The following is a 19,572-nucleotide window of genomic DNA, read 5'->3' as shown; positions in this document are numbered from 1 at the left end:
AGCTACCGAGAGTTACCTGTCATTCCTGTCAGCACCGAATATTTCCATCATATTTTTCATATACGCCTTGAAATCTGAAAATGTAAAATGGATCATCACGAAAATCTGGAATTCATAGATAACATACTTATACAATAAATAATGACGGTCGGTCAAACCAAATTTGTCAGTAAATAAGAGCAATAAAACTATACTCATCCTTTTCTTTTGCGTACTGGTGCCACAGACAGACACACACATAGCGGTAAAACTTATAACATCCCCCTTTTTGAGTCGGGGGTTAAATATGACTTTTTTATAAATGATCCACGACTTCCAGTAATCAACGGCGAGGGTACGTTCGAAAACAATAATTCCACAATTTATTCACGACGTTGGTCCGGCCGGCACGATAACAGGCCGCCCCGTAAACTGGGGAGCTTTATAACAGACTTTTGACGGCTTATTGCTTTTTATTGTGGATTTATATAGGCCGGCTCAACGGCATTCGAACGCAGTTGGTATTGTTTATGGTATTTTGTTTATAAAATATAGTCAGTTACATTTAAATTACTAACAAGTAGGCCACCGTTTTAAATGTTAAGTGTTTGGTACACACTTTTATTGCTTATTCTTCAGGATCTTTCTAGTGAGCTTAAAAAGCACGACCTAGAAAGGCAGATTATCTTGGGCCAAGTAGAGGGCAAGCGAGCGCGAGGAAAAGCACCCACAATATGGTCTGATGTTGTGAAAAGGGTGGTTGGCGGCAACATGCAGTGCGTTGCCCATATGGCTTATGATCGCACACTGTGGAGACGTAGCATACATGGTCGCGATCCTCAGCAATGAGGGACCGAGGAAGAAGAAGAAAAAGTGAGCTTAAACTAAATATGTTTGTGTTTTTCCATAGAATAGTTTCTTTGGCTACCTACCGAATGCATCATCAGATCAGCTCCATGTTAGCATATTATTGCATTGTGAAGTGTCGAGGACTAATGAGGTTTTATATAGTATTTATATTTTGTCTATTTATCATTTTACTTTTGTTTTCTGCAGTTGTCAGTAAATGTTCTTGGTAAATTCCGGCTTTTTAGTTCGCTCCCAATCCCATATAATTAGCTATCGAATTGGTTGTAAATGTCCTCGATTCCGGGACAGAAAAGTGGTTCAAATTAAAGTTACAAGAATTGAAGACTAATGATAAAAGTGTGTGTATAACGACGCGAATATAATAAAAGAAATATAATACATATTAATTTTATATTTTCTATAAGACAGTTCAGGCGCCTAAAAAGACAAATCTCATTCAGTTTATTTTGGGACTGAGCTGAGTAAGACGCAGTTTATTATTTTCTAAGATTAACGACTGAAGTCTTATACAGATTGCAAAATTTTAGTTGAAGATACCAAGTGTGCAAATAAAGATACAGTTGGGAAATCATGTTCATGACTTTCATTTAAACTTTATGTTATGAAATATGCCCTAGACATGTAAATATTTTATAAAATAAAATATATTTTACGCTTTAGTTCACGTATTTTTAGTCACATCACGACATAGGTATTTTTTTTTTTTATGGCATCGCGCTCCTGGCGCATTCAGCCAAACGAGTAAAACGGGGAAACGGAATTGAAGGATTACAATATAACGGATAATTCGAAATTTTGGACAAGGATCAGGGAAAGGTAAAGTATAATAAATTATAGTTTTATATTATGACGACATAGGTATTTCAACACTCTTAGCACTTGAAGGAACATAGGGACCTCTCCGAAACATGTGAGAGCGGCTACACATTAATTAATTAATTTAATTTTAGTATGAGTATGACTTTATGTATGTCAGCAGCAGAAATTGCTAAGCGGGCGAGGTGTTCATAATGATCTTGACGCAACTTCATTATTAAGAGAATAAGAGCGTGTCAAGGTAATTTTGGACACCTCGCCCGCTTAGCAACTTCTGCTGCTGACTGTATGAGTATATTTTTTGCAAACCTTTCCAATGAATTCGTTACATACCTACTTGTACTTATTTTGTGTTAATTTCATCACCACCTTTACAATAATATGTACGGTCAAACAACTATGTCAGTGGAAAAGGGCGCGAAATACAAACCTTGCCGCTTTTTTAAATTTGCAGCTTTTTTCAGCTGACGGAAATGAATTGACAGACTAAAGAATGATTCACAGAAGCTGGCACGAATGTTATATACAAAATTTAACAGTTTTATTAAAATTTCAAGCCACCTGAATCAATCTTGTGGCACTTTAGAAAGAAATTAAAGAAAAAACCCTCCCCTTTCCCCACAGTTCGTGGTCGCATTAAAAACGTAGCATATGCAAAGCGGGATCAGAGAAGTCCATCTCTGAGAGTGAATTCTGACGTGACCACTTTGCCCGCCGGGCTGTGACGGGTTTGTACGGGGTACGAATGGTTTAAATAGGGCAAAATAGGGCACTCGTAAACACATTGGCGTTATTCATAAAGGCGCTATAAGCCTCAAGTACTTATATTTTTAAAAAATTTAATTGATTTCGCTCCATACTGTTTTCATTTAATAGAACAAATTAAATTATTTTCAGAAAATATTTTAATTTGTTTGTTTGCCAGGGGGCCATAAGCCTTCAGTAAGAAGTGCATCATATACTTTGAAAAATTCGACCTATGCCGCTGTGGCCCGGCGGTGGCCGAATGGCACGAGTACCTGCCGCGATAGCAGAGGACGTTGGTTCGATTCCCGCCTGGGGCACTGGAGAATGCCTCACGGTCACGCTTTCTTAGTATATGACATTTATTTCATCTCGTAGAGTTATAGTAAAATGATACCTAGCTAGACTTTACACGCGTTGAGCGCATTTCAAGATCGACCGTAGTTCTATAGAAAGCGACCTCTTTTTTTTTGTGAGAAGGGACTTACACCCTAAGTAAGATGCTTTGGTCGCTTTCTGTATAAATAAACATGGAGTTTGTCGTTTTGTGCATACCTACGAAATCTTAATTAGCAACACATTTGTACGTTAGTTCACAGCTCACTGTATGATAAGCTATGTACAATTAAATCTATCGACATAATAATATCAAAATAATCGCATGTACAGTCACGCTCCGTGATTGTCAAGCCATTTAGGGTTCTAGGTAAGTTGGATATTCCAAGCGCTGGTGGCCTAGCGGTAAGAGCGTGCGACTTTCAATCCGGAGGTCGCGGGTTCAAACCCTGGCTCGTACCAATGAGTTTTTCGGAACTTATGTACGAAATATCATTTGATATTTGCCAGTCGCTTTTCGGTGAAGGAAAACATCGTGAGGAAACCGGACTAATCCCAATAAGGCCTAGTTTCCCCTCTGGGTTGGAAGGTCAGATGGCAGTCGCTTTCGTAAAAACTAGTGCCTACGTCAAATCATGGGATTAGTTGTCAAGCGGACCCCAGGCTCCCATGAGCCGTGGCAAAATGCCGATATAACGCCAGGAAGAAGAGGTAAGTTGGATATTCCATTGCGCAAGTATTGAACATCCAATTAACCAATTAGGGACCTACCCTAAATGGCAAAACAATTGCGGAGCGTGATAGTATTTAATCGTGGTATTTTACTAGGGAATGCAAATCGGTTATAACCGTAACCGAAATATTCGGTTACAACCGAATATTTTGACAAAATTTCATAACCGAATATTGGAAACTCGAATAACCGGTTACGGTTATTTTCGGTTATTAATTTATGACTTAAATTGTATGTTTTTATCATCTAATGACTACAAAATCCCCCCTTTTTTAGCTGTGACGCCTGTCTGGACTTTAATACTTAACTAAAATGTACCAAATTAACTTCCCTTATTTATGAAATATTTTTATTGAATATCACGTCCAAGGTCATATTTTACTTTTACTATATTTGGTGTTTTATTAAAAAATTAAGACTTTTACCCTCATTCCCTAATACTGTAGGTACTAAAAAAGATTTTTGTATTTTTTGAATTACTTCATTGTACATTTATAATTTTTCGTTGAAAGTAACCGTAACCGATTATAACCGATTTCGGTTATTTTTCGGGTATAACCGTAACCGAAACCGGTTATGAAGTTTAGCCGGTTATTGCATTCCCTATATTTTACTGTACATGCCCCTAGATCTGAGCATGAGAAATATATGGAAATCCACCCCCCACGTAAACAAACCAACTTATCATTATTACCTATAATCACTAGCTTTAGAAGGTCGATTGCTCAAATCACGGAGGCCAATTCGAACGTACATTCTGATATCAAACTATAACACAAAATTTTGGCACACATTTAAATAGAGATGACTATTTGCTGAATTTGCGAAGTGACAATTTAATCAAACATCTTTTTGGAATACAATATTAGCCATTAAAAAACGTTTGCTAAATATTTTTTTACTTAATAAAATTTCCATAAAGTAAAATCATGCCAAATAATAATTTGACCGAATAAATTATGCAAAGTGTAAATTTGCTTAAGATTAATTTGGAAAATGAAACTACTGCGATAAGTTTGTTGGGAAGTGAAATTTGGCGAAAAGCCCAAGCGGAAGTACCTACCATTTATGTTTATTAGGAATATGAGGATTCGTGTTTATTAATAAAGGCTTTAGTTTCTGGGCTATAACCGCGAAAGTTATGTACTCACTGAGTATAATTGCATGAATTCTATAGTAATTTAAATTGTATTTTTCTTAATTACTCGTAATGCATGTTAATTATAAGATGTAATAATATTTTGAAAAGATGTGTCCCGCCGAGTTTGTTGCCGGTCCCATATTGGGATACCCTCCTCCAATTGAGGGGGGATTTAAATCTTCTCGGGGCAGAGGTGTACGGTTGGAGCCGGAAAAGGTTTATTTGACGTTCATAAGCGCATTGTAATATGCCTACTTGAATAAACTATTATTTATCTTTTTTATCTTTATCTTTAAATCGAAGTTCGCAAATTGCGGGCATTTTTCTCTGTCACTCTTATTACGCGTTCATAGGAGTAAAAGAGAAAGATCCCCGCAATTTGCGAATGTTGGTCTTCGCGGTAGCCCCTCTGAGCGAGATTTGCTTGGTAACATCGAAACAAAGGATACAGTGTTGCCAGGGCAACTTTGGTCGCTCTCTCGACTTAATAATATGTGGGCAGGTACCTAATGAGAGGGCTTAACACTTATACTTACACTTATCTATACATAACACGAATAATTTGTAATGCAGAAATACAGGCAGTGGCCTATTTTATAAAGCTACAAGTTACAATTTACAAGCGGAAGTCTCTTTCTAACCCTATGTGTTAGAACGAGACTTCCGCTTGTAAATTGTAACTTGTAGCTTTATAAAATAGGCCACATGTATAGGTACTATAAGCTTTTTAAATCCAGTCAAAACTAAATTCTATTACGCTAGTTTTAAAATTGTTACGATTCAAAACCCGTGAACATTTTGTTACATCATTTCGAATTGAATTTAAAATTTAAACACATCGACTAAAGTATTTAGAATTCAAACGGTTTAATTCGAAAATGGACCGGGTGATGAGCGTGTGCGGCCGTTTTGTACCCAGTTAATTTAAAAGAGCGTATGTGTCATAAAATTGATACATTCTTAAACCCAATATTATAGACAAGAGGTCATGAATTACAAACTTTTTTAAATTTTAAAATGGCGTATGTACCATAGTGTTGTGACACTCTTGTGTTGTTTTTTTTAATGCGGCAGCGCTATTAAAGTGGCCGATGGACGATTGCTGCCCAAAATGGCGGACAATCGATGCTGCCTTTTATGGAACTTCGCCTCTGTAATTGATTAGAACCAGCGCTTGTAGCAGCATTATTATAGGTGATTAAATTTAATTATAGAATTGTATTATGTAGAAATAAAATTAATTGAATATTATGAGACAATGTCATACAAAAAGGTCTAGTCCCAGAATAGAATAGTAAAAACTATTTAGAACTCAGGAACAAAATGTCCATATCCATCAGTCTCGTTCTCGTTACAGAAATGTAATTATCGGAATTTTAGCCCTCCTGGGAAGCTTTGAACGATGGAGTTTATAGGTCTTTTAATTTTTCTACACTCTGACTATCACTAATCTATTTCTATTAAAAACAAAATACGATCAAAATATTACCGTGTTAAAGAAAAGAAAGAGGTAGGTTGATTAAGTTCATATAATTATATACCTACTCAATGATACTGTCAACAATTGGCCAACCCACAGGTAATTTACGAATCGGAGTGCCAAATACCTTTTTTCGGCCATATAAAATGCACACAAAGTTAATTAAGTCCGTTTTTGTCCTTGGCCTCTAATAAAGGGTCTATAAATCTTGCGAGTTCCGAGTTCAGATTAAAGAGAAAGACACAAAAAAAAAAGAAAAAAAAGCGCGGGAAACGTGAAACGTGGCGGTCAAGTATTAGGTTTCTCGTAAATTTAATTTCAATTTTAATATTGTAGATCAGGGAATCGGTAATTTGTATATAATTTTTCGCATAGTTTGTATATATTATTGTATTTGCATATATAATTAGTGTGATTTCGTCCTAGTTGGTAAGTTTTTACTTGTATATATGTAATGGGGGACAAAGATCCCCCCGACCCTGGAGGTGAAAACCTCCAGGTCGGAAGTAATATAACAATAGAATCGGCTATGGACACGGACACTTCTGTGGAAAGCAGGAGTGAACGTAAAAGAAATAAAACTCAAAAACGATGCAAAGCATGTAATAAAAAAAGAAGGAAGAATAATGGCGGGGACTATTCGTGCGATTGTCAGGAGAACATACAAGATACCCAAGCTCCTTTAAAGTCTAATATTCAGCCTAACATAAATTCTTCGGATAAATTAAATACAAACAATGACACTACTAGCGCCAAGGTTGGCAGGAATTTATTTTCATCATCAGATGTTGCTCCCTTTACGGTTCACGTTCAAATTAAACAAACCGATGCACGATGCAAAATCTTCTTTACATCCGGTCTCCTTTGGGAAATTTTTGGTCAAAAAAGGTTTCAAAAACATTATTAATGGAAGTGTTAAGCGCATTGGTAGGACACGTATTGCAATGTCGTTTTCAAATTACATAGATGCGAACTTATTTGTTACTGATACGTGTCTTGAGTCAGAAAATCTTACGGCATACATCCCGTCATTTTCGGTGACCCGTATGGGCTTGGTTCGTGGTATTCCTGCACAGTGGTCGGAGGAAGAAATAATTTCCAACATTTCCGTGCCCATTGGGTGTGGAAAGGTACTAAAAGTACGTCGTTTAAATCACAGAGTTGTGGTTAACGGTTCTACTACCTGGCAACCTTCCGAGACAGTCGTATTGACATTTGATGGTCAAGTTTTACCTAAACGAGTCTTTTCATGCTACAACTCCCTTGCTGTCGAATTATACATTTTTCCCACCATTCAATGTTTTTTATGCTGTAAATTCGGTCATACAAAAAACAATTGCCGTTCAAAGCCCAAATGCTTTAAATGCGGAGAAATGCATGCGGGAAATACCTGTCTTGTGGAGGAGGAGGATGCCATTTGTTGTTTGTGCAATGGCTTCCACTTTGCCACGAACAGGTCTTGCTCAGAATACGTAAGACAAAAAGAGATAAAAGTCACTATGGCTAATAACTGCATCTCCTATGGAGAAGCAGTTAAACTGCACCCAGCCATATCGAAATCGTTTGCAGACATGGTCAAATCACAAGTGTCACCACCGCATACTCAATCAGATTTACCTCGTAACAGTGTCCAAACTTCAGTTCCAGGCCCAAGTTCGAATATGCGCCCTCCTAGCCATAGCAGTAGAAAAACAATTTTTTTGAAACCTCGTTCTTCTGTTAAAAAGACTACACATGGCTATGATGTGGCTGCACATCGGGCCATTATAAGTGAATACTCCATCCCTTCTCCTCAAAATGGCTGTGCTCTACGTCAGGAAACAGAAAAAGAAGACAGAGTAGTAATCGCCGAGTCTATTGAGGCCCTAAGAACTCTATTGTCTAAGCCAAACCTTACTTTACCGTCCCACGTTGCCCCTATGATTGACTCACTTACATTTGCAATTCAAAATAATGGACAATATAATACAGTGGAATTGCAGAAGCATAATCAATAAAAAACATGATTTAATTCATTTATTAAATAAATTTAATCCATGTGTTTTTGCCCTATCTGAGACATGGCTCAAGCCTGGAGCTCTTCTCAGAGCTACTGGCTATTCATGCCTCAGAGGGGACCGTCCTGATGGGTGGGGCGGGGTAGCTTTACTCGTCAGGAATTCTGAATCATTTTCATCTGTACAGCTTCCATCTCACAGTGATGATTTCTCAATTGTTGCTGCCATTGTAAATAACATCTGCATTCTCTCTGTATATATTCCTCATCAATCATCTTTTATTTTTAATGAATTAGAACACATAATTTCCTCTCTACCTAGGCCCTTGTTGATTCTAGGAGATTTCAACTCACATCATCAGTTTTGGGGCAGTTCAGTATCCAATTATAATGGACTTCGTGTTTTAAAAATCTTAGATGATCACAATCTTTGTGTTCTTAATACTGGCTCTCCAACTCGCCGTACAGCGCCTACAGAATCACCCAGCGCTGTTGATCTATCCATTTGCTCTGCTGAACTTGCATCTTCTTTCACCTGGCAAACTCTTGATTCTACATTTGGTAGTGATCATTATCCAATTATACTCTCATTTCCTTCATCTACACGTCCATCTCCGAAACCTAGCCCTAGGCTTAAATACAATTTATGTAATGCTGACTGGGAAAATTTCAAAAGCTGTGTAGAGAAGAAATTGTTGTTTTTGCCTAGTTTAGATGATACTGACATAGTTGGCTGCTCGGTTGCTTTGGCCAGGGTGATCACAGAAGTAGCTGATGATGTATTTCCTGTAAAGAATAGTGTAATTAATAAAATTCCCTCTCCACCTTGGTGGGATCCGGATTGTTCCCAAGCAATTAAAAATAGAAAGGAGGCTGAGAAACTTTATCGCCATTCTATGACAACTGAAAACTTTGAGTCGTACATGCAGGTTGCACGTGAGACCAAGAAATTGTTGCGTAGGAAGAAATATGAAGGTTGGAGACGATTTTGTGCGTCTCTCAATCCCAATGTAAAACCTTCCATAGTATGGAACAACATCAAAAGGTTCAGACATGCATTCAATGAACCATCAAGGCGTACACTGCCTCCTAATCTTGCACAACAATTCATAGACGGTCTAGCACCTTCGTCTGTCCCTGAAGAGTTTGTGTTCCGACCTGCAACATTTTTATATAATCCTTCCTTAGATTCCACCTTTAATTGCCCTTTTAAAATGGAAGAATTAAAAGGTGTGTTAAGCAATTTAAAAGATAGTGCTCCTGGTGAAGATGGAGTGCCTTACTCATTTTTAGTAAATGCCAGTGATGGCATACTTTCTTATTATCTAAGCATAGTAAATTCAGTTATTCAGTCGGGTATAGTCCCAGATTCATGGAGATCCCAAATAGTGATTCCTATTTTAAAACCCAATAAACCAGCATCAGATGTTTCTTCCTATCGCCCTATTGCCCTTTCTTCAGTATTTGCAAAAATAGCTGAACACTTAATTAAGAATAGACTAGAATTTTTTGTTGAAAAGAACCAATTACTATCTCATAGTCAGTTTGGATTCCGAAAAGGTAGGTCTACCTATGATAGTTTGTCAATATTAATTGCAGATATACGCTTGGCTTTTTCTAAAAATGAGTCAGTAGTAGCCGCTTTTCTGGATATAAGTGCTGCTTATGATAATGTTCTGGTTTCTGTGTTACAAGAAAAGCTTCTCAAGTTAGGCATTCCAGAAATGTTAAGTAATTTTGTAATAAACCTTTTATCTGAACGGTCCATTAGTCTTCTTATAGACGACAACAATAGAATTTCTCGTTTAGTGTGGAGAGGACTACCACAAGGATCTGTATTAAGTCCATTGTTATACAATATTTATACATCTGATTTAGAGTCATCTCTAAATGGTACAGTTAGGGTCTTACAGTATGCTGATGATTTGTTACTTTACTCACCAAATCTTTCTCCTGAACAGGCCAGTAGATCCGTCACTTGTTCCTTAGGTTTCTTAAAGTCATGGTTAGATTTTAATGGCTTAGAACTTTCTGTTCCTAAAAGTGTTGTGGTTTTGTTTACTAGAAAGCTATTTCCTCCTCCAATCAAGGTGCAATTTGATAATTACTTCATTTCAGTAAAAGATAAAACTAAATTCCTTGGTGTCATATTAGACAGTAAATTAACAGGCCTCCCACATTGTGAGTACATAGTTTCTAAATGTGAAAAAAATATTAATATCCTTAGGTGTGTTTCTGGTGTTTGGTGGGGTTCACATCATTTTTGTATGAAACTAATGTACAATGCCTTAATAAGAAGTATTTTAGATTATGGGACATTTTTGTTAGAGCCTGGATATGTAGCTGGATTCCAAAAACTAGACCGCATTCAATCTAAAGCCCTGAGGATAATTTGTGGTGCCATGAATTCAAGCCCTATCAATGCTATGCAAGTTGAGTGTGTCGAGCCTCCACTCCATTTACGACGCCAATATCTTTGTGATAGATTTCTTTTCCGTTGCTCCCAATTTTCTAATCACCAACTCTGGTTTATCTTGTCTAGCCTCCTTCTTCAAATAACTACATCCAATTATTGGAAACACAAGAGTCCTCCTTGTTTAATCAAAAGTTTTCAAAAACTTAAATCTATTTCAGCCCCCTCTGTTAGCTCTTCTACACTTCCCATTTTTCAGCATGAATATGAGTCTCTTACATTAGTCCCTCCGGTTCTCCTGAATATAGGTATTTCAAAGAATGATATAGATCAAAACCAACAGTTTCTGGGTTTTATTGGTACCGACTGTCAGGGTGCTAACCATATGTATACAGATGCTTCTAAGATGTCCACCAATGGCTGTGTTGGTATTGGTGTTCTTCACATTCAATCCAATATATACCAAAAGATAAAATTGCCTCCAGAATCCTCTGTGTACAGTGGCGAGTGCTTTGGAATCCTGAAAGCATTAGAATTTATCATCATAATGCATCTTAAGAAAACAATTATTTTTTCAGACTCTTTAAGTTCTCTTCAATCAATATCTAAATTTCCTTTCAAATCTAAATCTCATAATCCAATTATTTATCAAATTCGTAGCCTATTGTTAAAATGTCATCTAAAAGGGTATTCTGTCTCTATTGCTTGGATTCCTGGTCACAGAGGGATTAAAGGCAATGAAAAAGTTGATGAATTAGCTCGAGATGCGATTAGCTGTGGAGACATGTTTCCATTTAAAAATGTTGTTGAAGACCTATTAGCTCTGCCCAAATTATACCTACGAAAGGAGTGGACGAAACAGTGGACATCGGGTGCAGGTACTGCTCCTGGGTTACACTATCGGAGCATTCAAACTTCAATTCCTGCCAAACCATGGTTTGCTAAAATCTCTTTGTCAAAACCGGCTACCAGTATGTTAATCCGAATGAGGTTGGGTCACGTGTGTACTCCGCAACACCTGAAACTGCAAAATCGCGTGGCCAGTTCTGCATGTATTTGCGGAGCTGATCCCGCTGATCTTAACCATATATTTTTTGCTTGTAACCTACATGATTGTTCCTTATTATTAAGACAGCTGTCAGATATAAAAGTTCCATTTCCTACATCCATTACTTCACTCCTGCATATTAATGACTCCTCTCCATATGTATTTAAAATATTATATTCATTCCTTTCACGTCATAATATAAAACTATAATTTATTATACTTTTCCTTTCCCTGATCCTTGTCCAAAATTCCGAATTATCCGTTATATTGTAATCCTTCAATTCCGTTTCCCCGTTTTACTCGTTTGGCTGAATGCGCCAGGAGCGCGATGCCATTAAAAAAAAAAAAAAAAGACACAAAAAGGGCGCAAAGCATTTATGGCTGTTTTTATAATAAAATTAAGGTTTTATCGCACATCTTATGCAAGTCTAAAAAAATACATTTTTATAAAAATGTTGATAACAAAATAACGAGAATAAGTGCGTGATAGAAATATATGAAAGTAAACTTTTTTAATCAACTGAAAGCATATAAATAGAATCGACAATACCTTCAAAAATAGTCCAAAACAACCCTTACAGCAGCTTAAGTTGGCTAAAAATTTATAACCGTTAAATATTTACAAGTCCCAAAAGTTACCCAACTCAAAATAAATTTACACCAAATGTGACGTCATATGAACAAAATTTACAGATATATACTATTGCAACTGTAGATGTGTAGGGCTTTTCGTCTCGCCGGGGTGCAGCGCGCCTGCGAAGCGTTCCGTCTACTCAGTGGGCCCAATTTGCTCAGTTGGATGTTTGACGCAACCCGGGACACTAGTCGGTCAAAAAAAAGATGTTTCCCGCATTCGCATTCGGTGATGTTTTGGCGCGCTATTCAAAGTGAATTCTAAATTTTAAAAGTGTTTGTGTTTTGTTTGTGGTGTCTGTGGCAGCTGTGACATTAAATTAAAAAGTTAACTTTCTTTTTTCTTTGGACTAAAAAGGTAAGTTGGAATACTTTTTAAATATGTATGTTAATGTTACCTACTTTTTGTTATTGTGTTGAAACGGAAATATGCTAAATATTTTATACAGGGTTTGTAGTAATTTTCCTTGACGTTTAAGTAAGTTGAATTATTAAAGGTAGGTGTGTTGATTTCTTTGGCTCTGACACATCGTGGAACGTCACGTCCGGTGTTCAGGTGGTCTCAAGGTCAAGTTCGTAATTTCCTGACGTTTTCCTGCTTGGGATTGTCTTTATTTCGCGCTGTATGTTCTTTATTAGGTGAAATTATTCTTCATTATACATACATGCGATAAATAAGAATATGCTCTATTTGTTTCACCGTTCGTCCACTTTTGTAGGCTTACTAGGATATTACTGAAATTAATATAAACTAGGATATGCCTACAAAATATATTATATTTAATATAAAAAATACTTAGCTGTACCTATCCTATAATATCCTCCTCTTTTACATGCGGGGTAAATCCTATAACTACAAGTCCTAATATATTACTATTTAGTAATATATTACTTGTTGTAACTGTAAGTTGTAATACATATATAAAACATAGTTTACCACTTACACCACAATAGTTAAAACAAAAATTTAAAAACAAAATCATGTGGCAAGAAATATTTTGAGAAATGTATAAAGTCGCACTAATAAAAGTCTGCAGCGGATTTGATAGCCCACGCAGTGTAAGTGTTATTTATACGTCATAATTTCATAGAAGTTTGACGTTTAAAATGACACTTGCATTGTAATACACTAAAATTATACATAGTTCTAATTTTTTGCAGGCCTGTTTATGATGTTGGCCCAATTAATAATCCAAGTTTGTGACCTCGAGCGCCGAACGCAACTTTGTCAAAAATCGAATAAAACGCAATTTTTTTTTGATTTGGCGATTATAACCCTAAACTAGTAGTTTTTGATAGTAACTTCCTTAAAGGGCGTTTTTAAAGTAGACTAAATTTGCTACAATAAGACACTAGAATTGTCTCTGTACATCTAATATTTTCCGAGATAAAGCCTTTCATAATTTAATAATTTTACATCAGTTCTTGGCTATAATATAAGGGTTAGGTAGGTAATTTATATGGAATTCATCACCGGCACGTTCTACAAAATATTATTTTTCCATAAAAAATGTATGAGTGCCTATTTTGAAAAAAAATATATATGGAAAATAAATATTTTGTAGAACGTGGCGGTGATGAATTCCATATAAATTACCTACCTAACCCTTATGTTATACGAGATAAAGCCTTTTAAAATTATACAATTTTGAAAAGCTTTATCTCGGAAAATATTAGATGTACAGAGACAATTCTAGTGTCTTATTGTAGCAAATTTAGTCCACTTTAAAAACGCCCTAGGAAGTTACTACCATAAACTAGTACTTTAGGGTTATAATCGCCCAAATCTAAAAAAAAATTGCGGTTTATTCGATTTTTGACAAAGTTGCGTTCGGCGCTCGAAGTCACAAACTTGGATTATTCATTAGGCCAACATCATAATCAAGTCTGCAAAAAATCAGAACTACCGGATTTGACGCAAAAGAGCCAGGTTACAAAATTCGACAAAGTTACTGGATTATTGCGTGGGCTATCAAAATCGCTGCAGACTTTACGGTCTATTATTTAGTAATTATTTTAACAATTACCCTTTTAAGACCAAAATTTAATAACTAAGTTGATAATAATTTAAAATTAAACTTAGTAGGTTTGCTCCAAAAGTTTTACCGAATACCTATTTGTGTCCGCAGGTAAATGAGTAAAGTTTTACATTACGGGCTATGAAGTCAAATGCCGTTTTAATTTGAAAAGTTTCTGACATGTAAAATAGTTTATTTGTATTATAGAATTCTATGAAAGCAAAGAAAGGTTTAGTGCCCAACACAAATAAAGCCTGACCAGAAATATCTTAGGTACATAATTATGATCACGCGCCATATTGCGGAATTTCACTGGAACTACTTTGTTCATACTATACTGAACTGTCGCCCTATACATGAGAATAAAGCGCCCTCTTGAAAATGATCATATAATACTCAGGCTTTAAGTAAGTAGGTCTGTTTATTTCTTATTTGTAACTCTCTTCCTGCCTTTAGCTTTTGTGTTTTCGATATGACTGTCACTGTCAATTTTCTTATTCGTAGATTTCGTAGTCAATTATAGTATCCAAACATTCCAAACTATATAAAACATAATTCATATAATTCTGCGGCTGGGTGTAAATATGTACCAAAGTATACTACAATTAAATTTGAAAACCATCAAAATGGAAACTTTACTTCAAGTTTACTCAATATACCTAACGTTTGCCGCAATAGAAGCTTTTATCCCATTTCCAACGTAATTACATAAGACTTGCCCCAAATAAACGAAACAAACAACATCTGACACCTTATCGAAGATGAAGAAAATTGAACTTCACATTAAAAGTAGGTAGATAAGTAAATATAAAGGAAATAATTATAGTTTATTTATGATGATTCCGTAAAAGTGGTTCTCTTACCCCAAAGGCCGAGCCACACCGGCTTGCGTGTGCGTGACGTGCGCGTGTGCGTGCGCTAAAATGTTGGAGCCGCACACGCACACGTCACGCAAGCGGTGTGCCATCTCTCATAAGGATCTGTATACTACAACGCTGCACGCGCACGTGCACGTCACGCACACGCAGCCGGTGTGCACAGGCCTTAAACCATTTTTAATCTGCGTGCCCTTCCGAGGCACTAACACCTGTGATCTTATAAACGTACAAAAACACGGCAAAAATATTGAATCTTTAAAAATTCGTTCTATCTCCACAATATTATCAGGAGGCCTAGCCAAGATAACATCCTTTGTAGAACACGAAACGAAACGCTAAGATAAATGTAAATAATTTATGGAACTGACATCGTTTTGTTTTTTGCAAACCATAGTCACCTTGACTAGGCCCCCTGCAGGCCTGATTAAATTTTTATCAACCATTTGTCAACCCTTGATCACTTGATCGCTTGGAGACGTGATCACTTGACGAAGCCTGAGAGGCTACAGCAAAAACCGAAATTCGCAAATTGCGGGGATTTTTCTCTTTTACTCCAATGAAGGCGTAACTAGAGTGACAGAGAAAAATGCCCGCAATTTGCGAACTTCGATTTTCGTGGTTATAGCCCTGCGTTGCTGATCAGACTGATCAGTGATCACGAACTACGAGTATGGGTTGATGACATGTTTCTACTTATTTTGTTTAAGTATATAAATTATTTTAATAAATAATTATAACCTATCAAAGATACAATTTGTTAGTTTGATCTTCAATTCGACCTTGAAACATTCGCAGTACATCTGATCTTCTCACATCAATCTGTGTTAGCGATCGACAGAGTCGTATCATAACAAGATCAAAACCTTAACAAATAGTTATATCAGAATTGGACTCTAACCCTCTTATTCATAAGTGCGCTACAAACTTCATTTAGCTAATAATCGTTTGTCCTTATCTGTCATTTTGACTTATGTATTTGTAAGAAAGGGATTAAACATAATTTAACTAAATCAGGCCCGTAAAGTTTTATGAATAGGGGGTTTATTCATTACGTAACGTAATACCTACCTAAGTTTGTTTACAATTCACAATCTCGGCCTTTGATTGGCGTCGGATGCCGTGTGCAGCATCACGTTTTATAGAATTGGGTAGTCTAATAACCAATTAGCTTATCCTTATAAAGACGTCACATAATTTTATTACTACGAAACTAGTCATCATCATCATAATTTAAGAGCATGGCTCTTGTCGGTGGAGTATCCGCCAGTTTTCGCGGTCCTCCGCCAGGTTCTTTAGGTCCCTGTAAGACACGACATCAATAACGAAACGAAACTAGTAGCCGAAGTAAATACTAGAGTTATATGGAGTCCGGGGTGAGGATACTTCAGTTTTCTATAGAATCACTTGAGATCAGCGATCATAGAAAACGAAGTGTTGGAAGCCTCGGCCCGGACTCGGACCGTAAGGGCCCCCCCACATCTGGCGTGTTTCGAGCGTCAGCGTCTACAATTCTATGGCCGACGTCGACGCAACGTCGACGCAGCGTTGACGCAACTGCGCAGCGACGTCATTATCCATAGCGCTGGACCGACGCCGACGACGCCGACGCTCGAAAGACGCCAGATGTGGGGGGCCCTAAAGTGAGCTGTCCTTTACGCGGTTTCTACCGTATATATGTAGGTACAGTCGCCATCAGATATATCTGAGCGGCCAAGGTGCTCACAAACATATGAACACGCCTCTAAATAGTAAATATGTATTGGCAAAGCGTTTAGAGTCAGTGGCCAGATATTTCTGAGCACCTTGGCCGCTCCTATATATATACCGGGTGTGGCCTGTAACATGAGCAAATAATTAAAACATAGATTGTAGGTACTCCTTAAACGGCGACACTTTTGTTCAACAACTTTTAAAAATTATGAAGTATTTAGACTCCCTATTTTTCATACAAAATAAATGTTATCTTTAATGGACGCCATCGCCACGCCATATCATTGTGATTGATTGTCACGCCTTAAACATAACAGAATTCGCAATACATTGCGTCTTAGAATAAACTTTAAAGTGTATTAAAATCAAACCACAAGTTATTTTTATAAGTCGCTGAACAAATGTTGGTCGGTATGAGGAGTACAGCCTACAGTTTAATTTTTTGCTCATATTACAGGCCACACCCGGTATGTATAGTCCAAATTTATTTTATCTAAATCAACACTGCATAATTCTATCACTTCTCATGTAAATTTATCGATTTATTCATAAAGCGTTTCTAGATCTAGGTATTTCAACTCAAACGACTATCGATATGACCCTCATTTATTCCCAAAAGATTTCCACAAATAAACCACACAAAAACCAACCTTATACAGATTAGGTAAGGTTAAAAATCCTTCGCCATTACAGCGACTAGGTGGCCTGTCCATTAAGGCGCCACCTGCAGCCACGGCTATAAAATAAAACTTCAGCTTATATTGTGTCCTGGACCTTTCTAAATTACTGGTCACCTTCATACGACGATTTAAGGCTCTTTTAAAACGACATTTATTGTTATTTAAAAAACCGGGCAAGTGCGAGGCGGACTCGCGCACGAAGGGTTCCGTACCATAATGCAAAAAAGGCAAAAAAAACGGTCACCCATCCAAGTACTGACCCCGCCCGACGTTGCTTAATTTCGGTCAAAAATCACGCTTGTTGTATGGGAGCCCCACTTAAATCTTTATTTTATCCTGTTTTTAGTATTTGTTGTTATAGCGGCAACAGAAATACATCATCTGTGAAAATTTCAACTGTCTAGCTATCACGGTTCGTGAGATACAGCCTGATGACAGACGGACGGACGGACGGACGGACGGACAGCGAAGTCTTAGTAATAGGGTCCCGTTTTACCCTTTGGGTACGGAACCCTAAAAATCAGGGGGCGTCATAATTATGTTTTTCTGTACTTAGTATGTTCGCAAAAGTTCTAGTTAATCCCTCGAGATTAAAGTATACAACTTAAAGGCATAGAGAACGCGCTTGTGACACAGACACACATTTTACAGCTATAGTAACAAGACTAACAAGGTGGCAATCCATTAGAGACCACATGTAGCTAATGCCATAAAATAAACCCCTGGCTTATGTTCGTCCCTTCTGACTTCTGGTCACCCTAATATTGTATTTTATGGCTGTGTTATAATATAAAGGCTTATATGACTCATTAATATGTCGTCTTAAATAACTAATTTAGATAACGTTGACGGAATACCCTTGTTGGATATGCCCGATGGACTATGGAGGATATTTTGTATGGATTAATATGAAACAATTATATAAAAATAGTATATATGTTATGAAACCTTTTTATTGACATATAATACCGAAAAATAAAAGAACTATAGACATGTCATCATGCGGCCTATAAATTGACTCTATCTTTTAATAACGCTAAGTTAAATTTAAAAGGATGATCTTTGTTTGCTTTTGTTAGTTTATATAAATAAGTTAGTTATTATATATAGTAATACCTAGTAATTATTTCTTAAATAGTGTATTAGTATATTCTGTGGTAAACTACTAGGAACGGAATATACAAGTAGTACTAGTAATCTTATCGTTAGTACCTATATATCCACCATCAAAACTCCTTTCAAGCGGCGTAGCACGGTCGCGTTTTTATCCCTTGTCACCATATCTGTCACGTTCTAACAAGTATGTAAGTGCGAAAGGGACGCGCATAGTGATAGTCGATAAAAATGGAACAGTGCTGCGCCCGCAAGCCTTATAACAGTTATAACTCACACTCACTTACCAACTCTTAATAACAAGCGCATTGAGCAGCGGTCGGCAACCTGCGGCCCGCGGGCCGCAATGCGGCTCGTGAACCTGTCACTTGCGGCCCGAGTGCCGCATTGGCTATTTTGTATGTAATAGTGACAAACGACAATGTCTCATAAAGTCATAAATTTTAACAAAGTACGGCCCGCGTCACCTCTCTTACGGCCCTTGGCTGCTAAAAGGTTGCCGACCGTTGGCATAGAGCATAATAGACATTTTCGGTTAATTGACCTGTAGATCTACAGAGTAAAAAAAGTAAGTAAATGTCCACACATATGTGTGAAAATTATGTAGGAAATTTAAAGTAATAGGTACTTACCTATTTATTTAAATGTCAATTAAAAAGGCCCGGGGACTGGGAACCCAATCGGATGGATAAATAAACTCTAAGAACACTTCCCATTTTTCGACTGTTCCACAAAATTTCAAAAACACGGTTTTACCTCGCCGGTCTGCCAGTGAGCACGGAGGTTATGTCACGTTCGAAACGTCAGGTCAATAATGTGCACGCAATTATTTAAAGTTCCGTTTCAGTTTTAAAATGATGGGTGAAGATCGTGTTATTTTAAATCAAAATGTTTCCAATGCTGCCTTTTATTAAGTAAGACAACCAGGCAATATACCGGGTGTGGCCTGTAATATGAGCAAAAAATTAAACTGTAGGCTGTACT

General features: G+C 37.0%; 1 protein-coding gene and 2 long non-coding RNA genes across 4 annotated transcripts in view; 2 read left to right on the top strand and 1 right to left on the bottom strand.

Annotated features, from left to right (window-relative positions):
- Positions 1 to 8,089: 8,089 nt before the first annotated feature.
- Positions 8,090 to 11,910, bottom strand: LOC134675282 (uncharacterized). 2 transcript variants are annotated; one of them, XR_010099708.1, is made up of 3 exons: positions 11,441 to 11,910; positions 10,891 to 11,346; positions 8,090 to 8,881 (listed from the first exon to the last, which is right to left on the bottom strand). It is a non-coding gene; the product is annotated as an uncharacterized LOC134675282 (long non-coding RNA). The 2 variants fall into 2 exon arrangements; XR_010099709.1 differs by lacking the exons at positions 10,891 to 11,346; positions 11,441 to 11,910 and adding an exon at positions 9,844 to 10,884.
- LOC134675284 (uncharacterized) lies at positions 8,774 to 9,860 on the top strand. The gene is made up of 2 exons (XR_010099712.1): positions 8,774 to 8,893; positions 9,426 to 9,860. It is a non-coding gene; the product is annotated as an uncharacterized LOC134675284 (long non-coding RNA).
- Positions 11,911 to 12,289: 379 nt separating the features above from the next.
- Positions 12,290 to 19,572, top strand: part of LOC134675261 (soluble guanylate cyclase 88E) — a 182,938-nt gene continuing 175,655 nt past the window's right edge. Inside the window, exon 1 of the mRNA XM_063533481.1 lies at positions 12,290 to 12,547. The gene's annotated coding sequence lies outside the window, so the exon portion shown is untranslated. The remainder of the gene's footprint in view (positions 12,548 to 19,572) is intronic.

The sequence above is a fragment of the Cydia fagiglandana genome, chromosome 21 (assembly GCF_963556715.1).
Source record: "Cydia fagiglandana chromosome 21, ilCydFagi1.1, whole genome shotgun sequence".
In the NCBI taxonomy this organism is placed as follows: domain Eukaryota; kingdom Metazoa; phylum Arthropoda; class Insecta; order Lepidoptera; family Tortricidae; genus Cydia; species Cydia fagiglandana.
Note: the sequence above shows the minus strand (reverse complement) of the source record. Positions and strands in the feature narration are given on the sequence as shown.